Genomic DNA, 12765 nt, shown 5'->3' with positions numbered 1-12765 from the left:
GCCACATTTTGTAAAAGATCACCAAGTTTCCACTGGGAACAAAATCATTTTCAATTTGAAGATTCACTTAAAATGTGTGGTATATGTAGCCATATTCAGTAATTGTATGTGTCACTATTCTGAGAAGAATGTTGCTCTTAAGGCTGATGAAGATATTTATTTGTGCTACATTCACTACCTGTGGATATAAAGACTGTCTTGAGTAATGGAAATAATTGGGTGAAGAAATGTCAACTAAAACTCTTGTTTTACCCTGGGGAGGATATAACCAAGTGTTGTTTGTACACAATGACATTATTGGCTAAGGAGCTGAGATCCAGTTACTGCTAATTTATTGTGTATACATGGGCATTCATTCAAAGACAAAAATTCTAATTCTAAATATTCAGCAGACTTTTTCTTTGAGACTTTAGAAATAAAGTAAACAAATAAGTAATGTAATAAATGTGTAAAATATCAAAAATGTAGTTAATATAAGAAAAGCAGTTCCCTAAAACAATCAATGAAAGATAATGTAGCTTTGATGTGGATTTTGGGTTATTGGATATGTCAGTCTGCTGTGCAGATGTTACTTGCACGTCTCCATATGAAGAGCCTTCTTATATGCCTCCACCCCAACACACACACACACACACACACACACACACACACACACGGCCCTACTCAACCTTTCTAAACCTAGTAAGCCAGTATGATCTGTGAGTGTACCTCACCTCTGACAAGAAACTTTAAAAAAGTAAAAGAGGGAGGAAATGATTAAACAAAGCACATGTAGGAGATGGAGGAAAATATGATAATTGTGGGTCTTCTCACTTTTTTCAAGAACCTCAAAATGGCACCCTCTTTCTGTCCCTTTGTCTCTCTGCTGAGTGTTAATTCTCATTTGATTGATTTGTATTTGGGAGTTTGCAATCAGGAGTCAGAGGGCTTCCACTGATAACCTGTTTTCTCTGTGAAACAAGAGGAAGTGACCATTGCTGAGAGTGTGGAGGAGGAAAGGCAGGAGTAAGAGGTGTAGGAATGATGAAGGTTAAAAACCCATTTGGGGTCTAGGATAATGTGTCCCATTTGCTGTGGATGCCACTATCTGGCATATCATGAAGTATCAATTACAAAGCCATTGTGGTCAAATTTTCCCTCTGATATGAACAACTTTATTCTTAGCTTTCTAAACAAAGTCACAGATGATCATCTTGTTGGCATCAACTTTGTTAAAGACACTGCTTATAGGCATTGTGGGGCACCAAAGTTGTGTTTAGATGTGCCCATTGCCTCTGGAAATTTATAGTCTTCTAGGGCAGAGGTTGGGAAACTTTCTGTAACTGGCCAAATTACAAATGTTTTAGGCTTTTTGGGCCACACAGTTTCCTTCATAGCTCCTCCACTATTGCAGCACTAAGACAGCTACAGACTACACATAAAAAACGAGTGGCATTAGTACAAATAAATCTCAATTTATGAACTGAAATTTGAGTTGTATAAGTTATTAAAACATTCTTCTTCTTTTGATTCAACTATATAAGAGTGTAAAACACATTGTTTTCTTGTGGGCCATACAAAAAGAGGCAGCAGGCCACATTTGGGCTCTGGGCTGCAATTTTTACAGCATTTTAGAAGAATGAGTATAAAAATATGTAAAATTATAACAAAAGGTATGCACAGAAGGAGCTCTGGAAATTCAAAGAAACAAGAGGGGAATTTTTTTCCTCTGGATGTGGAATGATGGTCATATGGGAGAAGGCTTCTAAGAGAAGATGAAGTTCTCATTTCAGTTTCCATTTCATAAAGCATCTTATTTCTCATAATCATTTGGGTTCAATTACCCAAGATCTAAGGACACCATACTAATGGGTGAATGGAAGAGATGAATCATGCATTGAGCACCATCTTAGATATCTGTTGAGTACTAATGGCTGATTTATATAACTTCTTAGCTCTTGAATAATTTAACAACAGTGGCAGGACTGTAGTGAGCACATTCTCTTATATTCAAGCTGAAGCTTTCATTTTACTGTCCCTTATCCTGATAAATGGGACCAGCAGCTATTCCCCCATTCCATTAAAATCCAAAATTTTAACATCTAAACCTGCCCCTATTAGGTGCACACTACCAAATGAGTGTCCATATGGTTTGATTGTCATTTCTGCTCCGTCGTTAGGTTAGGCTGCTCTCTGTGAAATCTGATCTTCACTATAATTTTCCCTCATCTTTAGAATATTTCTTTGATCACTTGTATGCACATTACTCCCTGACTCCTTTGAGCTTTCTATATCTTCCTCATCAAAATGCAACAGCATATTAAATAAGTGCAATCCTGGAGAAGTTACAATACTTAAATAAGACTCAGCTTTATTTTCTACAATGTGAAGAATAATAAACCGCTAGTGAGAAATTTGAGAGGTTGGAATGAAACATTATATGTAAAGCACTTTGTAAAATGTCTGACACATAAAAAGCACTTGATAACTGTTAGCTAGTCATCATTTTTTTTCTAACAAAGCATCTTTCCCATTTCTCCCTACTTTCTGTCCTCTCCAATCCTCTAAAAATGTTTTAGGCCTATTAGCTAGCCCACCTAAAGCAATGTAAAGATTCTGATACAAGAGTAGTTACCAGAAAAGTGTTTAGAAAACAGACCTCTGATTTTTGGAGGCAAAAATAAAATTCTGTCTCATTCATTCATAATGGGGGGAATATTATCACCAAAGGGGTAAAAATTGGCCCTTGTAGAGGGAATAAAAATATCTTAATTATTGCATTGATTTATGGTCCTTCAAAGAGCCATGGCACATAAACAGATATGTACTATACTGCGGTGTTAAAATTATATGGGAGTGAGTGGTTAAGAAAGAGTTATCTAAGGGTATTATGCTTAGCAAAATAAGTCAATCGGAGAAAGACAACTATCATATGATCCCCCTGATATGAGGAAGTGGAGATGCAACGTGGGGGGTTTGGGGGTAGGAAAAGAATCAATGAAACAAGATGGGATCAGGAGGGAGACAAACCATCAGAGACTCTTAATCTAACAAAACAAACTGAGGGGGGCTGGGAGGAGGGGTTAGGGAGAGGGTGGTGGGATTATGGACATTGGGGAGGGTATGTGCTATGGTGAGTGCTGTGAAGTATGTAAACCTGGTGATTCACACACCTGTACCCTTGGGGCTAATAATACATTATATGTTTATAAAAATTTTTAAAAAATATCTAAGAACTTCCCTTTCATAGGTGAACAATAGTGAATAAAAGATTGAGGAACGCTGCTTTATCTGTAGAGAACTATTTCTTGTTTGGGCAAAAATATTCACAAGTGAATCATAAGTACAAAAGACAGAAGGCAAATAGTCGGGTTAATCAGCTGTGGACTTGAAAACTACCCCATCTGTTTTTGCCTATTTTAGTTTCTATTCCTGGACCTTGCCTACTCTATCTAAGCAAATTCTTCTGCCCAACTGGTTCCTATACCTATTTTGGGCTTTTATAACCTCATGGGTATGGACAATTGGATGTTGCTGAGTTAGTTCATCCTGCCTTGGGACCTGAGTCACTGGAGAGTCTCTTATGTTCCTGGCCATGTGCCTGAAGGCAATGTTGTAATACTTCATCAAGCTCCTCTAAGCAACCTAAACATCTGGCCAGCTATTCCATATAAATACATATATTTTTTTATATTTATATATTATATATTTTATAAAGATATAGGTTTTTATATAGATACATATTTTATATAAGTATATTAATATAAATGTATTTATATGTGAATATATAATATATATATAACAACATATTTTTTTTTAACAAAGTGGCTATGTCTTGTGGGGTTCTATTATATGATAGCACTGTTACACACATGCTTATTCACTTTTTGGGATCTCAAATATCTAGGAAGTTTTGTAAGGGGTGTTAGAATTCCCACAAATATATAATATAGGATTTAAGTCAGATTCACAAAAATTTGAAGGAATAGAGCAGTCTTAGCTAGCACCTTTGCTACACTTACAAATTTTAAGTTTTAGAGGCCTTCTAAGTTTCATAAGTTTGTGTTGCCATCTTTCCTCAAAATACGGATATTAGTATCCACATGGTACAGAAGAAGAGGTTGGGATTCATGTATATGTAACTTGTGTGAATGCAAACAATTAGAAATCTACACTTAGAGCCTGGATTCAGTGCAGATGTGACTTGTCTGATTCCAGAGACATTGTACATTTCAACAAGGACACCCCTCTAGGAATATTAGCTGTTTGTAGATCAATGTTTAGCTGAAGATGAGAAAAAGCCACAGAGCCATAATGTTACTATTATAGTGAAGACGGTTACAGTTTCAAGTAATAAAAAATCCAAAACAAACTGATATATGCAAAATTAGCAACTAAGTGTAATGAACTGATATCTGAATAGTGAATCTAGAATCCCAAGTTTTGTTTGTTTGTTTTTTTTAATAAGTCTATCTTTTTGTTTTCTCCTGTCTCTCAGTTTTGCATCTTTTTGTGGGCCTTATTCTATTCTGTGCTTCAGAAATTTCCTCTAAGAGGTGGAAAAAGAAACCTTGGAGGTACCCAGATGTACATTATGACATGAGAAACAAAATCCTAGCTTGTCGGCCAGCTCCAGTAGAAAAGTCTCAGAGATGGGTTTGAATTGTCTTAGCCTGAAGCATGTGACCCTCCCTCAACTAAGCTCTCTGTCAGCGTTGTGAGGCACTTTGACCAGATATTAACGTGTTTTGTTGACTTGAATTGTTTTGACTTACGGAAACTTGCTTTATCTCATCATATACTCTATTTTGATAAATGTTCCACCAGTCTTGAAAAAAATGTATTTTCTACTATTGTTGAATAAAGTGTTCTATAAATGTCAAGTTGAGTTTGATAATGTTCAAGTTTTCTATTTCCTTACTGATGCCTTACTATTCTATTCCTTATGCTTATTCTATCAATTATTAAGAGACAAGTATTGAAATCTCTAACTGTAATTGTAGAGTTGTTTATTTCCTCTTGGGTTTCTATCAGTTTTTGCTTTATGTCTTTTGAAGCTCTGTTGCTAAGCATTTAAATATTTATACTTATTCTGTATTCTCCATTAATTGAATCCTTTATCATTAGGAAATGCCTTTCCTTGTCCCTGGTAATATTCTTTGCTCTGAAATCTACTTTGACTGATATTAACATTGAAACTCTAGGTTTCTTTTAGTTAGCATTAAAATGGTATTTCTTTCTCATATTTCAAGGATCACCATGCTGCATTGCCTCATACCCAATGAAAATTGTCCTACTGTGTAGTTGTTCAGGAGGGAGGGTAGATCTAATCCCAGTTTCTCTGTCTTGGCTAGAAATAAAGTCTTTTCTTAAGTTTTAAAAGCCTACTAAAACTAAATTTGCGTTTGGATTCTGTTTCATTTTTCTTATTGTGACAAATATCCTGAGGAAACGTGTCTGTGAACTCAAAATAGTTATTGAGATTCTCTCACTTTTCTCTTTTGGAACTCAGGTTATCTGGCTCTAGAAGCTGTGCTCTGAAACATTGCTTCACACTGCTTATAAAATGTTTTATTATTTTTAGTGGTGAGAAGATAGAGCTCTCACAGGGAAACTGTACCTTCCAGGGCTTCCTAAACCAACTGCTTTCCAGAGATTTTTTTTTTTTTAACCTTATCTGAAAGGTGAGAAAACTGGACTAGGAGGGAATCACTTCCATAAAGCTATGTTACTCTTGTGAATTTATGACTCCAATTTCCTGCAGAAAATGAATATATCAGATAAGTTTACCTTAAAAAGTTTACCATTACTTTTTGAAAAATAAATCCTATTTAGCTTTGCTTTTCTTAAAAAGCCAAAGCTGTAACTATAATAAAGAATATTTTTAAAACACCAAAATTCTGACTTGATTTTATTGTGATACAACAGAGAATTTTATGTTATCATGGGCAAAGGTCTTATGTTGTCATATGGAAATTTTTAATAAAGTTAGGCATTTTAAATGTAATGCTTCTGTTATTTATCAACTAACAATCATTACAAAAATAAGAATATTATATTTATTTATGTATTTATTTATTCATTTTTATTATATTAAGTTAGTCACCATACATCATTAGTTTTTGATGTACTGTTCCAAAATTCATTTGTATGTATAACACCCAGTGCTTCGTGCAATATGTGCCTTCCTTACTACCCACCACCAGGCTCATTTTCAAGATAGTGTGTTCTACAGAATCTATGATTCAAAAAAGCATGGTAATTCTGGAGCTAGCTAGATCTAAATCCCTAAATCCCTGCATAATTAGAGGCAAGGTGTTCTATCTCTCTAAACTTTTGTACAGAAAACAACCTTTAAGAGAAAAATAAGTGCATAAAGCTATGGGCATCAGCATTATTTTTTGTCACTTTAATTTGGGCAATATTACTTTTGTTAGAGTTTTAATTTTTGAAGTGTTTTTATATCATTCTATTTTTTTTTATTAATTCACTGTAAGGACTGCAATTACAGAATACCACAAACTGGATGGCTTAAACAACAGAAATATATTTTCTTCTAATTCTGGATTCTAGAAGGCTGAGATCAGTGTGGTCAGGGTTGATTTCTTATGAGGCTTCTGTCCTTTCTGTAGGTGGGTTTCTTTTCCCTTTGTCTTCACATGGTCTTCCCTCCCTGTGTGTCTGTTTCTTAATCACTTCTTATAAGGACACCAGTCATACTAGAACAGGGTCCACATTAATGATCTTATTTTAACTTAATTACCTCTTTGAAAACCCCGCTTCCTGATATAGTCACATTCTGAGTTTTTTGGGAATTAAGATTTCAACATATGAATTTGGAGGGGGCCCAAGTCAGCCCATAACATTCTCATCTTCAAGAAAGATTATTGCCATGACTGTTACAGTCCCATTCCTTTATACTTTATCCACTAAGGTAGGGAGAGCTGGCATTATTATTCCCACTCAAAATATGAGGAAACCAATATCAGGAAGGAATTTGGAAAGACTACAAAGAATTTAATTTGATTGGTATTTTATTTTCTGTAAAATTACTGAAGCTTAAAATAAGGTCTCTTAAAGATAAGAAAGGTCTTATAGATAAGAAAATGTCTTTAAAATAAATTTTCATCACATGCAATTTTACAGAGATGCCATTGTGCTAAGGGCTATCATAAGTATTTAGCACTATCTAACTATTATTTAGGTATTTTATAAGTACTATGTAAGAACTCTCCATGTGCACTTACTGAATGCTAAGTACTCTTGCTAGACATCAAGTGAAAGTCAGATTTGTGGTAATCTGTGAGCACTTAGAGGTCCATAAGAAGACACTTAAGAGGAAGGAGGCAGTGTGACTGAACAAATCCCCTACATTTCTTGATTTTTCTTATTTTTTTTAAAGGAAAGGGCATGATTGAATGACACATGCATATAGAAATTAGGAAGAAGTGCCACTTCATGCAAAGATGATAATTTGATAGATTGTCATAAACTTATGGGTTATAGACATGGAATAATTGTAGACATCATGTGACCCAACTTTCCACTGTTGGTAGAAGGTTGATAACAGGGCTTATAGTTCGTAAGATAACATGATCTTTGTTCAAAGTAGAAAAAGGCATCCCTTCAGGATAAAAAGTCCCATTTCAGGGCACATGCATTCCAAGCAAAGCATGGGGTTGGTTATATTTTCTTACTACCTCATCTCTCTATGCTTGTGTAATGCACAATTACACACTTTAGCTCCAGAGTGCAGTATGATTGAAATAATTGTTTTATGGAAATTTGATGGAACACCCCCACGTAGCTTACTTTTGAGGGAATACCTTTAATATAGGTTTTATTTCTCTCAGGCTTTAGGATTTTTTTCAGGATATTCTATATTCCATCAGCTTTTGGTTAAGTTATATTTTAACAGAAATTTATCCTTTGATTTATGATTTCAAATTTATTATCACAAATATATTCATAGTTTTGTTTATTTTCCTTTGAATGTCTACTGAATTTGTTTATATCCTTTTTTCATTCTACTATTATTTCATTTGTCCTTTATCATTTTTCTTTCTTAAAATCATGTTTCTTTTTTTTTTTTTAATTTTTTATTTTTGATAAACATATATTTTTATCCCCAGGGGTACAGGTCTGTGAATCAACAGGTTTACACACTTCACAGCACTCACCTTGATGTATATTTTACATATAGCAAAATTCATTAAAGTATATAGTGACATAAGTTTATAACAACCATAAACGAGATATAGAATGTTTCCAGAAGTTTCCTTTTTCTAGTTTGTGATCAATGCACTCTTCTCACCCCCAGCCCTAGAAAACTGCTAATCTCATTTCTGTGCCTGTAATTTTGCCTTTTTCAGTATGTTAAAAAAAATACAATAACATTGATGAACCTTTTGTGCCTATCTTCTTTCACTCGTAGCAATACTATCAAGACTCATGCTTACTGCTGTATACAGCAGTATGGTTGTTTTTTTTTTAAGATTTTATTATTTATTATTATTATTATTTTTTTTTTTTTTTGAGAGAGAGAGAGAGAAAGAGAGAGTGAGTGCTTGCCGGGGGGAGGGGCAGAGGAAGAGAGAGAATCTCAGGCACACTCGGAGCTGAGCACAGAGCCTGATGTGGGGCTCCATCTTGTGATCCTGATTATCACGACCTGAGCCAGAATCAAGAGAGGGATGCTCAACTGACTGAGCCACCTGGGTGCCCCTCATGTCTTTTTTATTGCCAAGTGATGTGGTTGTACCACAATCTGTTTATTCATTCACCAGTTGATAGATATTCATGTTATTTCCAGATTTTGACAATTTTGGATTAAACTGGTATATGTATAGGTCTCTTTGTGGATACATACTTTGATTTTTTTCTTGGGTAAATTCTTAAAGATGGATCTTGTTTGTTTATCCATTCTGATACCCTATGACTTTTAACTGGAGCATTTAGTCCATTTACATTCAAAGTAATCATTGATAGATATGTATTTGTTGCCATTTTATTGCTTGTTTTGTGGTTGTTTCTGGAGATTGTCTCTGATCCTTTCTTGTATTTCTCTCTTTCATGTTTTGCTTATTTTCTTTAGTGATATATTTGGATTTCTTCCTCTTTATTCTTTGCACGTTTATTAGTTTTTGATATGTGGTTACCATTAGGGTTGTATATAATCTCTTCTGCAAATATCCGCCTATATTAAGTGGATGGTCATTTAAGTTTGAGCCCATTCTTTTCTCCTCCCCACATTTATGTATGTTTCATTATTTTTTATATCCTTTTTGTCCTATTTTGAGTTCCTTGACTAATTTTTTAAAAAATATATATTCCTTTTTACTGCTTTTGTGTTTCCTACTTTTACACTGTTACTTTTGGTTTCTCCTTTCCATTCAAAGAGGTGTCTTTAACATTTCTTCCTTCCTTCTGAAAGAGAGAGAGAGCATGAGCAGGGTGTCAGGGCAGAGAGAGAGGGAGAAAGAAAATCTTAAGCAGGCTCCACACTCAGGGCACAGCCCAATGCAGGGCTTGATCTTACAACCCTGACATCATTAGCTGAACTGAAATCAAGAGTCTGATGCCTAACTGAGTGCCCAGGTACCCCTCCCCTTTAATATTTCTTTCAGGGCTAGTTTAGTGGTTATGAACTCCTTTAGTGTTGTTGTTGGTTTTTTTAAAAGATTTTATTTATTTATTGACAGAGAGGGAGAGATCACAAGTAGGCAGAGAGGCAGGCAGAGAGAGGGAGAAGCAGGCTCCCTGCTGAGCAGAGCGCCAGATGCAGGGCTCGATCCCAGGACCCCGAGATCATGACCTGATCTGAAGGCAGAGGCTTAACCTACTCAGCCACCCAAGCACTTTAGTTTTTGTCTGAGAAATTCTTTATCTCTCTTTCTATTCTGAATGACAGCCTTGCCAGATCGAGTATTCTTGCCTGCAGAATATTCACGTTCATATCATACCACTTCCTTCTGTCTTGCCAAATTTCTATTGAAAAATCTCTAGCTATCCTTATGGATTTTTTCCTTTTAAGTTAATGACTTCTTTTGTCGTACTGCTTTCAAGATTTTTTCTTTATCACTATATTTTGCAAATTTAATTACAATCTATCTTGGTGTAGGTCTGCTTTTGTTGATTTTGATGGGAGTTCTCTGGGCCTCATGAATGTCTGTTTCCTTCCCCACATTAGGGAACTTTTCATGTATCTCCTCTTTAGTACTCTGTCCCAAATTATGAACTGTCTTTTCAATTTAGGATGACTGCAAGCTCTGGTTTGACTCCCTCTCCTCATCCTGTGGCCTGGAAGCTCTCTAGGTGCTGAACATGGGTACCTGGAGCTCACCTCACTTGTTTCCCTTCTCTTGGGGATCCCTGTCTTGCACTGCATGTTGTCCAATGGATGAAAACCATGGCTTCATATATTTTGTTCAGTTTTCTAGTTGTTCAAGGTAAGAGAAAAAAATACCATCCCTGTTATTCCATTATCACTGGAAACTAAATACACGATGACTTTTGATATTGGTTTATTTAATCTAAAAATTATGTCTAATTACTTTTTTAATTGTAATAATTTATCTATAGATTATTTTAGGTGCTTTACATAGAAAACTATATAATCTGAAAATAAAATAGTAGTATTGTTACTTCTTTTCAATCCTTACACTATTATATTTTTTCCACTATCTTCTTGCATTGGTTAGGATCACCAATATAATGTTAAGTAGAGAAGAGTATAAATAGCATTATTATTTTGTTTCTGAACTTAAAAGGAATACTTTCAAAATAATCACAATAACTATGTTTACTCTCTGTATATTTTATCAGATTAGTAACTTCTCTATTTTTTAAAATCATGAGTTGATGTTACATTTAAATTATTTTCTGTATCTATTAGTATCATATAATATTTTTCTCTTCTCTTAATTTATTAATGAAGTTAATAACATCAATTGTTTTCTTATATGAAACCAACTTTTCCTTCCTGAATAAAACCGACTTCATTATGGTGGGGTTTCATAGATTAATAGATGTAGTTTGCTTTTTTTTTTGAGAATTTTCTACCTGTTTTCCTGAGTCTGCTCAAAGTGTAATTTTCCTTTCTTTTTACTTTCCACATCAACATTGGTATGATGGCCATCCTAACCTTGTACAATGAATTAAAACATGATCCCTTGGTTTTCTTTTCTCTGGCAAGTCTTATGCAAATTTGAAGGCATATGTTCTTTTAATATTTGATAGAATTTCCAGTAAAGCCATAAAATACATTACTGAAATGTATTGAATTTCAAAGCCATAAAAGACATTGCGCAAACCATTTTCAGCAGTCCAGCATTTCTCTTGATAAAGAAGATAAGATGAATTTGATAATAATATATATTTGATATATTTTTTTTCTTGGCATATGTATTTCTTTCTGGTTTTGAAATTTAGAACATTTTCCTATCTTCAATGTAAGTGATCCTATTTTTAAGGTTTCCTAAAATCCTTAGAAATGGTCCTCACGTAATAGCTATGGTTCTTTTAGTGTCCTAATAATTTTCTGTCCTATACTAAAAATAGTTCAGAAGGATTATGTATTCTCTTATTCTCTCCATGTATATTTTGGGACAATTTTTAATGATGTTTAACTTCTTTTATATCTTTAAGATTTATCTTCAAAAAGGAGAAAATATTTTTCTTTTACCTATTATCTATTAAATGATGCTTTCCAAGGGATGAAACTACCCCTTCTTTCTTGCTTTCCTTAAACCAAGTGATGTTAAAAATATTTTATAGCAAACATAACCCATCACTAAGACTAATAAAAAAGATAGAAATGGAAAGAATAAATAATGTTAGGAAAGAAAGAGGGACATTACAGAATCTATATACATTAAAAATATGTAATCAGATATTAACAAATTTAGGCTAGTAAATTTTATTATATTTTATTTGTTTCTAAAATATTTTTATTTAGTTATTTGAGAGAGTGAGAGAGCATAGATTAATGTGTGCATGAGCAGGGGGAGGAGCAGAGTAAGAGGAATAGAGAATCTCAAACAGACTCTGCGCTGAGCGTGGAGCCCAACCTGGGGCTCAATCTCACCACTATATCATGACCTGAGCCAAAATCCAGAATTGGATGCTTAACTGACTGAGCCACCCAGGTGCCCCTATTTTATTTTACTTTATTTAGTTCAAGTTTTTATTTAAATTCTAGTTAGTTGACATATATGAGTAGGCCAGTAAATTTTAGAAATAAATATTTAGATTAAATAGACAAATTTCTAGGAAAAATAAACTTACCCAAATGGACACATGAATAAAAAGAATAGTCCTAGATACTTAAAACTTTAAATCTGTATTTAAGAATTTTCTACCATGGAGCACTTGGGCCACATGGCCTCACCTGTGAATTCTACCAAATATAAGAAGAAATGGCACCAGTCATTCATAAAAGTCATTTCATGTATACATAGTTAATATATAAAATCCAATTATATTTTTATATAATTTAAAAGTTACTAATTAAAGTAGACTTTCAAAGCTTCACACCTGGGCATAAATCTAATCGGAGCTATATAACAATGCTACATAGAAAAAAAATGAGCAGATATTAAATAAATGGAAAAACATGTCTTTTTTAATAGATTGGGATACTCAAGAGCATAGAAAATTCACTTCTTATTTATTAATTATTTTTTTTTCATTTAATATAATTTTTATTTTTTATAAACATATATTTTTATCCCCAGGGGTACAGGTCTGTGAATCACCAGGTTTACACACTTCACAGCACTCACCAAA

The 12765-nt window shown here is 34.0% G+C and overlaps 1 protein-coding gene across 1 annotated transcript in view; it reads right to left on the bottom strand.

The window, feature by feature from the left end:
* The window catches only part of LOC132014876 (olfactory receptor-like protein OLF3), a 73697-nt gene that overhangs the window by 43293 nt on the left and 17639 nt on the right, over nt 1–12765 (bottom strand). The gene's annotated exons all lie outside the window — the stretch shown is intronic.

The sequence above is a fragment of the Mustela nigripes genome, chromosome 4 (assembly GCF_022355385.1).
Source record: "Mustela nigripes isolate SB6536 chromosome 4, MUSNIG.SB6536, whole genome shotgun sequence".
NCBI classification, from domain to species: Eukaryota; Metazoa; Chordata; class Mammalia; order Carnivora; family Mustelidae; genus Mustela; species Mustela nigripes.
This window is presented reverse-complemented; position numbering and strand designations above follow the sequence as displayed.